The following is an 18588-nucleotide window of genomic DNA, read 5'->3' as shown; positions in this document are numbered from 1 at the left end:
TGGGGCTCACTTGACTTGACTAATTTTTAATTTGGGATACATGACAAGTGATTTTTATAGTTGCTACCATGTACTTGGCCTATATTGTAAGTTTTCTTCTTCCATTAGTTTCAATAAGGATCAAATCGTATCTATAAAATGAGATAACACACAATTTAAAGTAAGGACCACTACAAGAACTTGTGAAAAATAAAATTTCACATAAACCTAGACAATGGGGGTGGTGGTCGTGAAAGTTACATAAAGGTTATATTTTGTCCTCATTTTTAATGTTATGACTTTTAAGTATTTCACAAAAGGGATTTGCAACTGGTCAAGTTTTACAACAATAGTGCATAAATTTATGACTTCTTAAAGGATTGGATAGATTTGCTAGGAGACAACTAGTGGACCAAGGGAGATGTCATGACTTTTTTAAGAATGACAAATATGTCACAAATGGTCTTATAAACAACCATATTAAATAGAACTATTCATTGATTAAGTGAAAAGGTCTAACCTAAGCTTATGTTTAAAAGGGAGAAAAGGATATTTTAAATCTTGTGTTAATTTTTTAACCACCCACCCTCATTTGAAGACAAAAGAAACACTTATATGGGAGGTGTCGCTACTTATACAACAATCCCTATTTTCCTAAATAGAGGCACACTTTTAAAAATCATTAATTATGGTTTTACAATGTATTCTTTTTATTAGCAATAATTTAGAATTAACTTGTCATGCTTTTAAGATTAGTTGTAGCCTTCTAATGGGACCTTTTACAGGTAACTTATTTGAGCATCTCAATGCACCATATATTGGAAGTCCTAGTGTCATGTTTTGAACCACACTTATGTTATGACTCTTCCTTTTTTGGTGTTTAATTTCTATGTTTATTGTATTAACATAATTGAATTTATTGTATTAACATAATTGAATAACTAGGTTATATCACTGTTTAAACATCTTCAAAAAGAAAAAACACTCAAAGTAACTATTAGGTAGTAGTGAACAACTACCTATTGTGTACAATTATAACATCATGAAGTAACCTATAATCTAAATGCAAAAATGAGTTAAAATTTGATTTAGAAAGGTATCCTTCCAATCAAGTGATATGATTGTCTTCCATCATTAGAAATATGTCCAGACATTGTTTGAACTTGAGGCACCTTGTTGTGTCAGAAAGTCTATCTTCAATGCATAAGATTTTGATGAACCAGTTCAAACTATCAAGCTCCCTTTGATTGAACATGTCTTTGTGAATAGAGAAGTATTGGCATGAAATAAGTCCTCCCTGTGAATCAAGATTCGTCCTTCACGAATTAGCATCATAAATCTATCTCTGGAAATTTCTTGGGCAGCAACAACCTGTGACATGATTTGAAAATGTATGAATTTATATCCAATATTAGTAAGTTATGTCCTTCTCTTTTGAAAAATCTCTCCATTTTGATCCTTCCAAAGGAGCCATAGAATCTCACAAGTTAGAACAAACCAAAAAATGTTAGCTTTTAAATCAAAGGATTCCACAAAACTAACTAGAATGTCACTCCATGAAAGGCCAGTCCTAATATTCTGAACAAAGAGTGACCCAAAGGAAATGGACCAAACACCACAAGCATAACTAAAGTCAAAAAATAAATGCTCAAAAGATTTAGGATCAAAACAAACAACACACATAATAGGACTACCTAAACCATGATGTAAAGTGTTTCCTATAACAAGTTTTCTTAGCAGCAAAGCCATCTAGTAAAAGATTTTTTTTGGTTCACAAGGAGAGTGCCAAAAAAAGTTAAAGATAAATAGCCACCTAGAAACTGACCATGCCAGCCCCTAGCCATGGTTCACTCTGTCAAAAGTAGAAAAATCCTCCTTTGGCATATTATAAATATGTTTAGTAGAAACCTTATTGAACTTAATGCCACCTTTCCATTTGGTCAACTGTAAGAATTGATTAGTATTCATAGTATGTCCGAGGAAGAAATTACCCACAACTTTAGCAATAACATAATGTATTTTTCTGAGTATTAGGGATACAATATCTAGTTGAGATTTCATCCCAATACCCTAGCCAATTGTCAACCACAATATCTTTAACTAGAGAAATACCATATTTGTACTAGCTTTTAATATAGCATCTTTTGGTTAATGTGGGAGGTTTTCCATTAGACTCCACTCCCCACCAAATTGATCTATCCAAAATAGAATAAGTAGGAGAACCTCCACTAGCTCCCCTGGATAGGATAAGGTTTCTAACCCGAGACCATGCCTTCCAAATGGATTGAAAGACTTTAGAGCCAAAAATGGACAATTGAAAGTTCTCAAACACCTTATCACATAAACAGACATTGATCCAACTTTTGCCTTTTTTTATGCCCGATCTACAACTGTGATTTTTTACTAAAACCTTCCATGGTTCCTCTCTTGAGAGGGATTGACTAATCCATTTTGATTCCAATGAACCTAAGCTTCCAAGTCTTTAATGCACAATCCTCCATTCTTCTTAGGTTAACAACACTATTCCCATTTGATACAATGCCTCTTTTTGTTTCCTAGCTCATCAAACCACAAGAAGTCACTCATAATCCTTTCCAAACTATCAGTTTGATAGTTGGCAAACAACCATGCAGAGGAGAAATAAATATGATGAGCAGATGAGACTTTTTGGACAACTTGTTCTCTCCCAGCCAATGAGAGAAGGTGGGTTTTCCACTTTAAATACTTCTTTTCAATTTTATAGAAGAGCCATATCCACATATCTTTGAGTGATGGATCAATAGAAAGAGGGATTCCCAAATACCTAACAATAGCATTTGGCCCCAGCTACTACCACCATTTATTCACAATCCACTCTAGGGGGAGGGAAGCCATCCACTGATAGAAGATTTATGGGGAGCCTCTTTAGCCCTATAGATCAAACAAAAGAACTGACTTCTACTATTCATAAATTATCAAATTTATTCTAATCAAATTGAATAAACAAAGCAGTATCATCTGCAAACTGAGCATTAGGTAATTCCTCCTGATTAGCTAGAGTGATACCTTTAACTAGGGATCCTAATTGAAGATTTCTAAGAATATAAAATAGAGCATCAACCAATAACAAACAGGGTAGTGGCAATGAGGTATCCCTATCTTCTAGACCTCTGTAGAGAAACATAATCAATTAATTCACCATTCAGATCAATGACTGCAAAAGAATCCTTAAGTAAAATTCTGATCCATTTATAGAAATAAGGAGGAAAACCAAAAGCTTGCAGCATTCCCATAACAAAGGGCCATTAAATTTTGTTATAAGCCTTCTCAAAGTCTAGCAAAACCATCACCACATTCTGACCATCATCCTAAACCATGTGCATTGCTCTCTAGCTCGTTATCATATTTTCAAGAATGCATTATTAAATAACTAAGAGGGGGGAGCCATGAATCATTATGTGCATTTATCGTACATGCCTTTCAAACACTTTATTACCAATTCAAACTTCAATAACAATAACTTGGTGATCTCTTTCAACTTCACAATTCATACTCAAGTAATCAATTTACTTTAAACTGTTATTTCATTGTTCATAGCTTTATTGATTATAAAAGATATAACTTATCTCTTACCTTTCTTTTACTGAGTTGTTGTATTAAGTAAATAACATAAAAATCAATTTGCAACAAAAAGAAATCACACATTTGACACCATAATTTAATGTGGAAACCTTGTAAAGGGAAAAACCACGTGGGACTGACAACCCAAACAATTTCACTCTTCTGAAATGAGCTCTGCTAGGAGCCAACTTTTTTAAAGGTTACATGCACATTTTTAGTGTGACTTGGTTAGAGGGTTTTAACATAAAGATCATCTAGACCTTATCTCTCCTTGATCTTGTCTAAAGAGTGGCCTATACTAAAGGACTTACAAAAATTACTAATTGATGTTACCATATAGGGGTTCATATACTTGTCAGGTCCACATGCTTAAGGTATTTTTTTGCTACAATGGTAAGAAAGTAACAATCAAATGATCTGTTAGGTTTAGCACTACCTTTTCTTGTTCAAATCTTTTTTTCTCTCTGTCTTCTTCCTTCTTTGATCTCCTTCTAGCTGATTAACTTATTCACACTTTCACTTTGCACTAACTCTAATTGATCTTCCTTCTACTCTTCTCGATTCACCTTTCTTTGATCTTCTTTTTTCAACAACAATAGTTCGACATCAAACAACAATAATCAACAAACAATCAACATTAATCAGCAACAAAAAACTTGCTTGTGTTGTGATGTGGAGCCTAATGAAACTTGAAGGTTTATCCAGGGTGGTTTCCCCCTAGATTATTTCTATGAGGGTTCGGAGGCAGCACCCCCAAGATGGGGTCAAGGGGTAGTGACCCTACAAGGTCCTAGGGTAGCGCATGTACATGGTGGGGTTGAGGGGCAACACCCCGGCTAGGGTTTTCGAGCAGTACCCTCGAAGCCAAAAATGACCTTATATTGTAAAAGGTGTCGGCTACTATTTTTGTATTGGACAACTTATTGTAGCCCTAATTTTGCGAGTGGCAAAAGCTTGTATAAAATGGCTTAGGATTAGGGATTTCATAATGTATGGTGATATTGTAGCTTCTTGTGACGATATTGAGCTATAAGGGATCACGGATTGTAATCATTGGATAATAATAATATTGGACTTGTTGTTGGTGGATGTAGCCCAGGGATTGGGTGAACCACATTCTTGTACTCTCTTCTGTGTGATCTATTATTTTTTCAAATTGGTTATATTTACATGTAACTTTTATTTCTGTCTAAGGTTAATCCTAACAAGTGGTATCAAAAAGGGGTTATATGGAAGGTGGGAAAAGGGAGGACTTTCTTTTCTGGGATGATATTTGGATTCTTGATCATCCTCTTAGTGTTGATCAAAGGTAGAATGCTTATATGGAGAAATGCAAACATCTCTTAAGGACTTTTGTTGAGGATTATTGGGAAGGGAATAAATAGCTGGACCTCAAAAGGGTGGACAAAAACTTGAATGATCTCAATAAGATTCTTAATGTGGTCTTCTTAAGCCATGAGGATGATGCGCTCATTTGGAAATTCAATCCTAATGGGCTCTTCTTTGTTTCTTTGATGTATGCTAATGATTTTGAAGAGCATCGAGAGCCTTGTTGGGCTAAAGCATGGTTTAAAGGTATGACTCCCAAAGTTAAAATATTTTTTTGGATACTCTTGCAGGAAAGTTTTTTGACTTTAGATAACTTATTGAAGAGAGGATTCAATATTGTTAATAGATGTTACCTTTGTAAAAATGATGATGAGTTGGTCAACCATATGATCTTGCACTGCTTCTATACTAAAATGGTGCAAGATAGGGTCTGTGGTTTGTTGAATATTGCTTGGGTTTTCCCTGATACCATTCAACACTTTTTCAATGGTTGGAAACCACCTTCTAATAATGCCTTAGTTTTTCAATTGTGGGATCTTATTCTCCCGTTCCTTTGCTGGGGTGTTTGGAAGGAATGAAATGATAGGGTGTTTAGGGGGATTGAATCAAATCTTGATCATGTTTTCTGTAAGATTAAGAATTTGGTGCTTGAGAATATCAGATCCAGTGGAAAAGATCAAAAATCCCAAAATGAATGGGAAGAGTTGGTGATTCAGAATTGGAATCTTAAGGATATCAGCTTGGCGCAAATTGGTCCTAACCTTAGGGATCTAGCTAGGTGAGATTGTAGGGAAGGGCTCGAATGATAAGGGTTTGAATGTGGATAGGGTCTCAGTTCCCTCTGATGATGAACCATTAATTCAAAGGATGGAAAGAAAAAGAAAATTGGTGTCAACTTAGCATGAGGGTGAGGACAATGTACCAAAAGAGGTAGATTTAGGCATCAATAGACTAGGCAAGCAAGAACACTATAACAGGGAGGAGGTCGAGAAGGGATTTCTAAAGCGAATCATGGGTAATCTAGGGTTAATTTTGAAGGAGATTGGGACCCTTAAACAACAAATTGAGGTGATCTCAAAGGATTTTGAGCAACTCAATAAGACAGCAATGGGGGAGCACACGCTAAGCCAGCATATTGATAGGCTTTCAGAAGTCATTGGTAATGCAGAGGAGGTTAAAAACTTAATGCAAAGGGTGCCTCCAATTGAAACCAAAAATAGGAATTTGGAACAGGATAATAAAGATATCCAAAAAAGGATGGAGAGCCTAGAAGCTAAAGTGACCAATATGGAAAAAATGATCAAGAATTTGGTTGACAAAAATTGTAACATTCTAAAAACTATGGCTAATAATTTCAATACTTTGCTAAATAAGATGGATCAGGCTAGAGGACTTGACTCCTCTGTTGTGAATGAGGACCAGGGGCCGAGCAAGCGCACCAAGGCCAACTCTGAGAAGAATGCAAGTGGGGGAGCGAAAAAGCTAGAGGAAATAAAAGCCATTGCAGAAAATATGAACATTCTGGCAAATCAAGTAGCGAACCTATTGAAAACTTTGTAGTTGTCTGGGTGTTGTCCTTTTTCTTTCTTTTTGTTGTCTTTTTATGCATAGTTGTTCTTGGCCTCATGTTTCTATTTTAGTTTTTCTATTCACTGAGGCCTTTTATTTTATGAACTCTTTAGTTAGTTACTCTTTGACACTTTGTTAAAGGTTTCAGGTCCTTTAAAACCTATTTTTACATAATCAAAACAAGTAGTATCAGAGCCAAATGGTTGTCAATTTTTTTTAGCTTAGATTGTTGTCGTTTTTGTTTAGCCAAATTGTCATCATTTTTTTTTAGCAATCCTCTACAGGAAGGTCTCATGGTTGAGTGGGAGCGATGGTAGATGAGGGTAAGCTAAATGTGGAGAAGTTTAATGGGTGAAACTTTTAATTATGAAAGATGCAAATGGAGGACTATCTTTATCAGAAGGATTTATGGAAGTCATTGGAAGGGAAAGCCAAGAAACATGGAACTATGGCATATGAGTGTTGGATACAATTGTTAATTGTGTATTGTCTTTGATGTTACACAAATGTCATATCAGTCATCAGACAGAGTCTACCGAGCTCCCAAGGTTAATAAATAAAAGTTAATGTTTACCGAGCTCACTCAGGAATCAAAGGATTTTGTAGCAAAAGTTAGTATTAACCGAGCTCCCAAGGTTAACAAAGAAAAGTTAATGTTTACCGAGCTCACTCGGGCATCAAAGGATTTTGTAGCAAAAGTTAGTATTAACCGAGCTCCCAAGGTTAACAAAGAAAAGTTAATGTTTACCAAACTCACTCGAGCATCAAGGGATTTTGTAGCAAAAGTTAGTATTTACCGAGCTCGCAAGTCTAACAACGAAAAGTTAATGTCTACCGAGCTCCCAAGGTTAACGAAGGAAAGTCAATGTCTACCAAGCTCACATGGTCAGCAAAGGAAGGTCAGTGCTAACCGAGCTCACTCAGTCTCCAAAGGATTTTTGCAGGGTTTGTAGTGTTTACCAAGCTTCACTTGGTTAACACTAGAAAACCATTCTGGAGCAGTGGTTACCGAGCTTGGTCGATCGGAAAAGGATTTTACTATTTTGATATTAAGTTTAATTGCTTCATGCGGTCGACTAATGTAATGATTTTTTTTGGTTATTGGAACCTATATTTAAGCTGACTTGATAATCTAAAAGGTATATATATAGATGTTCAAGTTGTGAATTAGAGTGTGAATGTGAAAATGAGCATATGGATAAGGATGGAATAAGCGAATTGAGCAAACTCTGATAAAGGATTAGATATCCTGGAGGAAATGCAAAGTTATATTCAATCAGCTAGGATCCAGTAAAAGCAGAATAGAGATCTGTAATCAGCAAAAGATAAGTTGCATATCATTCAAGTCACCTCATTGTTGCTTTCTAATCATTGTAACAGTGAATCTAGAATCTCTTAACAGAGTTGGTTTAACAACCATTTTATAAATCCTCTAACTAGGTGACAGTTCAGTTGAATTGTTCTCAAGACCTTTAACCAGGCCACTCTTAACAAGGTGATTAAATCCTCTAACAAGGTCACACCTAACAGTGTATTTTGTAACCTTTAACAGGGTTGGCTCCTAACAAGGCTCACTTCAGAAGAGTGAAAATTGGTGACTAGTTACTTTGTGGTTTTTCCCACATTGGGTTTCCACGTTAAATCTGGTGTCTCTTGTGTTCATTTATTTTAATCTTTGCAAGCATATTAATGACTATGAATGCTAGATAAACAGTAATTAATTAATCTACCGAGTTACAGTTTTCCTGCACTATTTACTAAGTATCAACAGTATGTAAAGACATCTAAGGGATTTATTTTGGAATTGATTTTTGTGGTAACTGATTCACCCCTCCCCTCGCAGTTACTTCATCTATATTTCCAACAATGAGAACTCAGATATTTTAGACATAACGACACTTGGAAGTATTTTATTATTCTTGGCACCATTAGTGACATTTAACAATACAAAAGTGAAGATGATGAAAGAGTTGATGCAAACCCTAACAAAACTGTATGAAAAGCCCTCCACTACAAACAAGGTATTTTTAATGAAGCATTTATTTAATATGAAGATGAAAGAAGGTGGATCTATTATAGATCATTTAAATGAGTTCAATGCTAATACTAGTCAGTTATCTTCCACGAATGTCAATTTTGATGAAGAAATTAGGGCTCTTTTGATTTTGTGTTCTTTGTCAAAAAGTTGGAATGGCTTGGTAATAGTTGTGAGTAATTCTATTTCTAGATCTAATACCCTAAAATTTGATGATGTGATTGGTGTTATTATGAGTGAGGAAACTCATAGGAAAATCTCAGGTAGATCTACATCAGGAAGTGTTTTGAATGCACAAAGCCGAGGTAGAATGACTGAGAAAGGAAATAATTCTGGAAATCATGGGAAATCAAGAAGAAATTCAAAGGGAAAGAGGTCTCAATCCAGAGGACCAAGAGATTTCTGGTACTATAGAAAACCAAGGCATAAAAAGAAATATTATTGGACTATAAAGAACAATGAAGGAGATAAACCAAAAGGGAACAAGGAGGCAAATGTGGTATGTAAAAAATCTGAAGAGGATTCTTTGCTTCTTTCTTTAGAAATTGTTGATGATTTATGGGTTTTGGATTCTGGGCCTTCATTTCATGCTACACCTCATAGAGGTTATTTATTGATTATGTCCAATGGGATTTTGGGCATGGGAAATCAAGAAGAAAGTCAAAGGGAAAGAGGTCTCAATCCAGAGGAGCAAAAGATTGATGGTACTATAGAAAACTAGGGCATAAGAAGAAATATTATTGAACTAGAAAGAAAAATGAAGGAGATAAACCAAAAGGGAACAAGGAGGAAAATGAGGTAAGTAATAAATTTGAAGGGGATTCTTTGCTTCTTTCTTTAGAAATTGTTGATGATTTATGGGTTTTAGATTCTGGGGCTTCATTTCATGCTACACCTCATAGAGGTTATTTATTGATTATGTCTAATGGGATTTTGGGCTTGTTGATTTGGGAGATAATGAACCCTGTCAGATTGGTGGAAAGGGAAAAGTTAAGATTAAGTTGCAGAATGGGAATCATTAGCTATTACATGAGGTAAGACATGTTTCAATTTTAGGTAGGAATGTAATTTCAGCAGGGCAACTTGGTGATGAGGGTGGTGTAGTTACTTTTAATGATAAAAATTGGAAGGTTTCAAAAGGTTCCCTTGTAGTAGAAAAAGGTGTCAAAGTACACACCTTATATATTTGTATAGGTCATATTATTCCTTCTATTTTGATTGTTTCAAAGAAAAATGAATGTTCAGGAATAGTTGTTGCAATTGAGCAGGGAGAACAAATAAAAGTTGTAGATTCTAATACAATGATATGGCACCACAAAATTGAGCACATGAGTGAGAAAGGTATGAAATTACTTCATTCAAAGAATATTTTTCCAAGATTGAAATGTGTTAATAAAGATTTTTGTGAAAGTTGTGTGTATAGAAAACAAAAAGAGAGTAAGTGTTGTGAAGAATGAAAAGGAAAAGAAAATTGAAAAATTAGAGCTTGTGCATACAGATGTATAGGGACCAGCTCAGGCATCTTCCCTTGGTGGCTCTCATTATTATGTTACATTTTTTGATGACACAACTAGAAAAGTATGGATTTATTTCCTTAGATAGAAATATGATGTATTTCAAACTTTTAAGAAATGGAAATGCTTGCTTGAGAATGAGACTGGTAAAAAGCTAAAATGTCTCAAATCTAATAATGGTGGTGAATATTGTCATCAAGAATTTGAAATTTTTTGCTCCATTGATGGTATTCGTAAACATAAAATTGTTCCAAGAACTCCATAGGAAAATGGAGTGGCTAAATGCATGAACAAGATAATAATGGAGCGTGCAAGAAGCATGAGGTTGCATGTTCAGCTACCCTTAAACATGTGGGGAAAGGTTGTCAATACTATTATATATTAGATTAATAGAGGTCCCTCTACTCCTTTGGGTTTTGGTATTCCAGAGGAAGCATGGACTGGTAAGAAAGTGAGTTATTCTTTTCTAAAAGTTGTGAAGCATTTACATATATAGATTCTAAAAATATAACCAAGTTGGAAGCTAAATCGAAGAAATGTGTATTTGTTCGATATGGCATTGATGAATTCGGTTATAGGCTTTGGGATAGTGAAAATTGTAAAATTGTAAGAAGTAGGGATGTCATATTCAATGATAAATTGTTGTACAGAGATCTATTGCAGCAACACGAGAATAAAGAAAATGATTATGTAGTGTTGGATGATACTCCAAAAGATGATGTTCCAGCAGTTCCTCATGATCTACAACAACCACAACAAAAAATACCACACACCCCAGTGAATGTTAGATGGTCAACAAGGCTAAGTAGACCTCTAGAAAGATTTTATCCTTCTTTGTATTCTATTTTACTTATTGATGCTGGTGAACCTAAATGTTATGATGAAGTTGTGTAGGTGGATGCAAAGATTTAGTGGGAGTCTACAATGAAAGAAGAAATGGACTTTGCTGAAAAATAAGACATGGGATTTATGCAAGTTGCCTGCAGGTAAAAGAGTTTTACAAAATAAATGGGTTTAGAGGTTGCAAGAAGAGGATGGAGGTAAGAAAATATTAAAATCTAGGTTAGTTTTAAAAGGATTTGCATAGAAAAAGGGCATTTATTTTGATGAGACATTTTCTCTTGTTGTTAAAATGACTTCTATTCATACCATTTTAAGTATTGTGGCTACTAAAGATTTGCATTTTCTTGATGTTAAAACAACCTTTCTTCATAGTGATTTTGATGAAGAGATATATATGGCACAACCACAGGGATTTGAGGTCCAAGGTAAGGAGAATCGAGTGTGCAGATTCAATAAAAGTTTATATGGCTTGAAGCAAGCACCTTGGCAATGGTATCTGAAATTTGATAGTTTTATGCATGAGCGTGGATATGGTAGGTGTCATTCAAATCATTGTGTTTACTTTAAGAGGTTAGATGATGATAGCTACATTATTTTATGTTTATATGTTGATGATATGCTTGTAGTTAGGTCTAACATGGATCACATTAAGGGGTTAAAAGAACAATTAGCACATTCATTTGCTATGAAGGATTTGGGGGCAGCAAAGAAAATCCTTGGTATGAAAATTTGGAGATATAGGAAATATGAAAAATTGACATCATCTTAGGTTGATTATATTGTGAAGGTGTTGCAACATTTTTCCATGGAGAATGTTAAAGCTGTCAACACACCTTTACTTGGTCATTTGAAATTGACTAAGGAGATGTGTCTAAAGGAAAAATAAGAGGAGGCTAAGATGTCCAAGGTACCTTATGCTTCAACTATAGGGAGCTTGATGTATGTTATGGTAGTACAAGGCCGGATATTGCACATGTAGTGAGTGTCGATAGCAGGTATATGAGTCATCTAGGAATTGAGCATTGGAATGCAGTTAAATGGATTCTTAGATATTTGAGGGGAACATTCAGTACGTGTTTACATTTTGGGGGCTCTACTATTGATTTACAAGGCTATGTTGACCCAGATTTGGAAGGGGATATTGATACCAGGTGGAGTAGTGCAAGTTATGTATTTACTATTCGTGGGACAATAGTGAGCCTAGTCTCTCGGTTGTAGAAGCTTATTGATTTATTCACTACAAAGGAAGAGTATATTGTTTCTATAGAGGCAATCAAGGAGATGATATGGCTTTAGTTCTTCATGAAATAATTGGGACACCCACAAGGGGATAATTATTTGTTTATAGATAGCCAGAGTGCCATTCCTCTTGCAAAGAATTCTACTCTACATTCAAAGACAAAACACATACAGTTACAGTACCATTTCATTCGATCAATTTTGGATGGTGGACATTTAAAGCTTGAGAAAATACATATAGATGATAATCTAGTGGATATGTTTACCAAGGCAGTAACAAGGGAGAAGTTGAACTCCTCTTCAGCTTTGGTTGGTCTTCTAGACTGAACAAAATAAAAGAACAACAGAGTCCAACGTGGTTTGATATTCTAGTGGGCACTACAACTTTAGCAATGCTATGATCAGTCTCCAAGTAGGAGGTTACTAGTGTTGAGTCTGATCAGTCTCCAAGTGGGAGATTGTTGTGATGTGGAGCCTAATCAGACTCAGAGGTTTATTTAGTGTGGTTTCTCCCTAGATTATTTCTACGGGGGTTTGGGGTAATGCCCCTAAGATGGGGTCACTTCATCCAATGGATTAGGTGATCATGTCACCCCCAACTAAGCAATCAAAGGTATGTGTGGAACTGATATTTGAAATAGAATATTGTATATCAGTTCCAAATATCTAAGATCTAAAAAGATTATATATACATGAATCAAGATGTAATGAAGAAGTTAGAAGAAAGAGATATTCTATTTTTATGTTGTTTTCTATGTTACTACCGAGCATTTAAAAAATTATAATTGTAGATGAGTAATGGATATATGCTGGTGTTAGCCGAGCTCACTATGTTAGTCGAGCATGTTAAAAGTCCTATGATAGTTGAGTTTATAGTTGTATAAGCACTAAGCAATTAATATCAAATTTTAAGGGTTACATAGTCAATTTTTGACTCATTTACACCTACTAGAGTTTGAAGAGAACAAAGAGCATGAAGGTGATTAGAAAAAGGTGGTTCAAGTGTTTGCAAACCAGATTCTACTGCAATAGGACATCATTCATTAGATTTGAGAGGTTTTTAGCTTGTGTCGAGTTACATTGTTTCATATTTCGCAAACCCTTGTGAATCAATATGGCAGCTATTTCTTCAAAAGAAGTTAGGAAAGAGGGGAAGGAAGTTTTCTACTCTTAGTTAATTAGTAATGATGTGAGACAACACCCATTCTGAGCAATTCCTAAGATTCCATATAAGGCAGATCCGCCTGGTCTATTATCTATGATACCACCAAAGGTTCTAATGATTCAGGATTTTGATGTTGCTACACTGGAAAGATTGGAGAAGTTAGAGAGATGGAAATTAGAGAAACCTACCAGAAATTATGTTATAATGGTTTTTTGAGGGAAGAATATAAGATTGTCGAGCGAAAATGGATGATGTGTGCCCTAGACTTTCCTCAAGGTTTCAAAACCAAATGGATTAAGATCATACTAAGTCGTATACATGATAATAAGATTTGGTTAGAGAATGGACCAATTAAAAGATTTCAAAAAGGATTATTTATAGAGTATTAGGGTACCCTACCCTAGATAGACCAAAAAGTATGAGAAGTGATGCGAAGGAGGTTATCAAAAAGAACACTAGAGCCATGTGGAATAAAGGAAGGATGTCAATTGACACAATTTTAGATCCCTTGATAGCATTTGAATTCAAAGTCATAATGCACAAGTTCTTTCAGTAAAGTCAACTGAATAGTGTTTCCTACATGGTAGTTGACCTTGGCTACAAGATTGTAAAATGTGATTATTCTTATGACCTAGCCGAGTTGCAACTTCAACAACTCATAGAGAATTTGGAAGCCATTAGGAAGGCCAAAAGTGCATTATGTAAGTTTTTTGCACTGATTGTTTGCATATTCTTTTATGTGCAGATGAATTTTCCCACTTTTGGTAAAGTTGTTTGGAAGACAAACAGATCAATAACCCAACAGATAACAGAGTTCATTGAACAACAAGGAGATAATCAAACAAAGGTTAAGGATACCTATATCACTAGTAGAACAACACTATAATGATATATGTTTTCTAGTGGATGTGGACTACACATATGTGGAAGCAACAATTCACAACATTAGATGGATGAGACCCTTTCCATATGAAATAAATGTTGATGAGGCTTTAGCAGCCATTACTGCACTACTGGTAGAGGAAATTGACAAGGATTATACATCTTTTAGAAATTGTAAGGAGGCAAAGTCTAGAATAACTATTAACTTGCAGACTGCCTCTGTCATAAGGAAGAAGAATAAGATGGTAAAGAAATCGAAAGAGAAGTTTGGAGAAGGTGTAGAAGAAGCAGAAGATAAAGAGGAAGAACAAGAACAAGGTCAAGGACCTTTGGAACTCTTTTAAGGATTGGGTGAAGATAAAGATGTTGATGTAGAAGGTGTCAAGGAAGAAGAAGTTGAGGAAATACCTAAGGTTGCTGAAGAGGAAAGAAAAGAAACAGACAATGGAGAAACCAAAGAAGACTGTGAAGTAGTCACAACAAAATCCAATTGTACTTTGACAAGGTCAAGCACAAGGGTTGCCATTGCACAGGCAAAAGAAGTTATTAAGGAAAAAGGAAAGAGAGCAAGTGCCACAGTAGAGTCGAGCCAACCTACTAAGAAGCCGAGGAGGAAGTATAAGCCTCAAGAGGATTTGGATGAGGAGAAGATAGGTTCTGACGACTTGATTCAATTCAAAGTGGTAAGCCACAATCCTTCATTTGATATAGATAATCTATGTTAAAATGTTAAAACAAATGCAAATTTATTTGGCTTTTCACATATAGATTTTGATAAGCTAGGGAGTGTGGATAAAAATAATGTAGAAGAGGTCATATATGACATGATGGTAACATTTAAGTCCACTCTATAGAGATTTCCAACTCCATACAAAAAAGTTTATATGATAGAGTTAAGCAAAAATGGAAATTCAGTTTGACCACTGAGAGACAAATAAGAGAGGCTACATTAACCCAAGTTATGCCTACTTTTGAAAAGAAGATGATTCTAGAAGCAACTATTACATAAAATTAAAGATATATTCATTGATGCTTTCAGCCTCATAGATTCAACTGTAGGAAATCATATAATAGAGAAACTTGTCAACATTATGGACAAGATTAAGGATGAAGACCTAGACACAAATGTAAAACTTTTAGAATGTTCTAAAAGGAAGTTTCATACAAAATTTATGGAAAAGATATCTAATTCCATTGCACTTACATAGGTTGATCTAGCAACCAAGATGGAAAATGTAAAGAAGGTGTTAGAGAAAATTTTCTCTCTATACACTAAATTTTTCAACATTAATATATTCACCAAGAAAACACAACATGCCATTGACTAGCTATAGGAAGATTTGCAACTGACATTTACCACACTTAAGTAATCTCTTAGTAATATTCGTTTACATTTTCAACGGTTATTGACGACTCATAGTAGGTTTGCCAAGTTGCAAGAAAAGGATGCTAATATTAGATCTACTCTAATCAGTATCTAGTCCATGTTGACACCTCACATGGAAGTATTGCACGAGGAAATAGCCTATGCATAAACATTGATGAAGAAATATTCCCATCTTTGTTCTACACACAAAGGCTTAATTGACCTCACTGCTAATCTTGAAATTTAGATTCATGCACTTGATGCAACAAGTGACAATTGGGATTCAACATTGAAGATAATTTTGGAGTTACACAAGCCATTTTTGGACAAACACACTGTAAGTGCACCACCTACATGATATAGTGCCAAAAAATTGAGATTATACAATTTTGAAGAATTTTTTGTCAAGCCGGATATCTACTCAAAAGGAGTCAGAGAACATAAATGAAGCATTTACTCAAGGGGAGAAAAATACAAAGGTAACTTCAATAATTTTGAAGTTTTGAATATTTTGTATAGAAGCTAAGCAAAGAAGAGACGTTAGCTTACTTGTGCATAAACGAATTTGTATGCCATGATAAAGTGTTTTTTCCACTCATGTGAAAGGGATAGATTTTTAATTTCACTTTGGATTTGACATTATAGTGACAAAACACTTAGTCATTACTTGGCAAAGAATAGTATAAGCCGAGTGCAGAGTGCATGTTGAGTGATGAAAGCGAGCCAAGAAATTAGTGTGAGCTGAGTGATCAAAGCATGTTAAGCATAAGTTTCCAGACAATGCATGCTGAGTAATATGATTAGTTAGTGTTGAGTACTAGTATGTACCGAGCAGATAGTATGTGCAGAGTCACTCTAGTGCCAAGTAGTGTATACATGCAAAGTGATTCAGATGTCAAATAATAGTAAGTGTTCAATTCTACAGAAGTTGAGTAACAATATTCAGAGCACGATGAAGGTCGAGCATCAAAACCTATTGATGTTGAATGAACAATATTTGGCATAGATGCTTGTTATGGCACAAACTTCTATGTAAACTATTTTTTTCCAACATAATCATGAATTTATGATTATAAGAGATAAGTATGGAGTCATATTATAAATCCCTATGTGGTGCATGAAACCAATTAGATTAAGGGAAGCATTAGGTGGCAATAAGGATAAACCACAGCTGTTGATTTTGGCCTAATCCATCTCCACCTATGTTTATTTAAGAAAGGAAAACCCGAAGAATTTTATCATTGCGCGAGGAAATGAATGCTAAGAGTTGAAAGGGAATTCATGATGGCTATGATGACTATGAAAAAGTTATGCAAAGCAAAATCAGTCTAGAGGAATAGAGACAAGCAGAGAGAGGATTATAAAGGATATATTCTATCAAAAGGATCAAGAAACAATCAATAAAGAGGAGATCTAATATCAAGCAGAAAGGTGCTAACCAAAGATCAGGTGTTGAATCATTCTAATAGGTGATGTAGAGTTAATCTCTTAACTGAGTAGTCCTAACAGGCTATTATAAATATCTTAACCGAGTGCTTACTTGATTGTAAGTTAGAATCCTTTAGCAAGGTGAGACCTAATAGTCTTTGTAAGCCTTTAACAGGGCATACCCTTCACAGGGTAGATCATAGTTTATGGTCAAAACTTTGTAGCCATAATTGGCCATACTTTATAACTGTAGTAGTGAAAAAATTTTGGTGTCATCCCTAGTTTTACCTTCTCCTTGGAGGGTTTCTAGGTAACCAAAATATTATGTGTTATGTATTAATTTACTTTATGCTATGAATGCAATGAATGGTTAGTTATTTCAGTTTACATGCAAAGTTATGAGATGGATGTATGGTGAATTATTTTAAGGATAAAGTTTTAAAGTGTTGACCCACCACCCCCACCAACCCCACCAAGAACTTACTTTCCCATTGGTATTTCCAATAGTGTTGAGTTGTGAGGGATTGTAGATTGTAATCATTGGACAATAATAATATTGGAATTACTTTTTGTGGACATAGCCTAGGGATTGGGTGAACCACATTAAATTTTTGTGTCTTGTGTTCTCTTCTATGCAATCTTTTTTTTTTTTGGTTATATTTTCATGTAACTGTTATTTTTATCTAAGGTTAATCCTAACAGCTTGATCATCACCTTAAATAATAATCTTCCACCTTCTAGAATCCTCTAGATTTTTCCACTTAACCATGATTGTAGATCTTAGATCCAATGTAGTTAATCACTTAGAAAATAGAACTTTTATTTAACTTTGTGCTCATCCTTATCTTGCTTCAATCTCCATCACCAAATCTTTGTTACATTTTTTTAGTTGTAGATCTTGTAACAAACTTTGACTTTATCTTTAAACTTCTTGAGCATTCTTTATTTTTATCATAAGTCCGCCTCATATTCCATCTTTTTTAACTTGTTCTTCCATCTCATAATCAGTAAATATATAGCTTGACTCAGGCAACACTGCACTCGGTTAACACTTCCTTATCCTATATTCCTTATTTCACCTTGTTACTCGATATAGCTTGTATAGCTCAGTGAATACATAAACTTCATTATTACATTACATGATTACATGATAGTAAGAACAATCAAACCAAAATTACATTAATACAATATAACTCATTCAAGTACCCATTGAATACCAATACTATCAACTATGTCATCATCTCGATCAAATGATATGACACTCTACCAGATTAGTATAATATCTAGCCAACTAAGACTTGGCATCAATGATAACATAATAATTGATATGAATCTTTCACATACATTATTAGTTACATCATCAGTTAGGGTTAACATGAATATCCCTTCAATAAAGCTTGTTTGAGCTAGGGACATAAGTTCATAGAGAAGACCTCTCATTCTCCTAGCCATCACTTTAGCCACAACCTTATAAGATAGATTCAATAATGAACTATAGGTATTTGATTCTTGACTTTTGTCTTGTCACCACCCTTAGGTAAGATCTTAATAATCTCTTTGTTAGTGTCAACACCTAATGAACATTGATTAAAAACATCTTCCTACAAATCAAGGAATTCAGGGCCAAACCTCTTCAAAT

This window comes from Cupressus sempervirens, chromosome 6, assembly GCF_028749045.1.
Source record: "Cupressus sempervirens isolate cs-2001-9-10 chromosome 6, ASM2874904v1, whole genome shotgun sequence".
NCBI classification, from domain to species: domain Eukaryota; kingdom Viridiplantae; phylum Streptophyta; class Pinopsida; order Cupressales; family Cupressaceae; genus Cupressus; species Cupressus sempervirens.
This window is presented reverse-complemented; position numbering follows the sequence as displayed.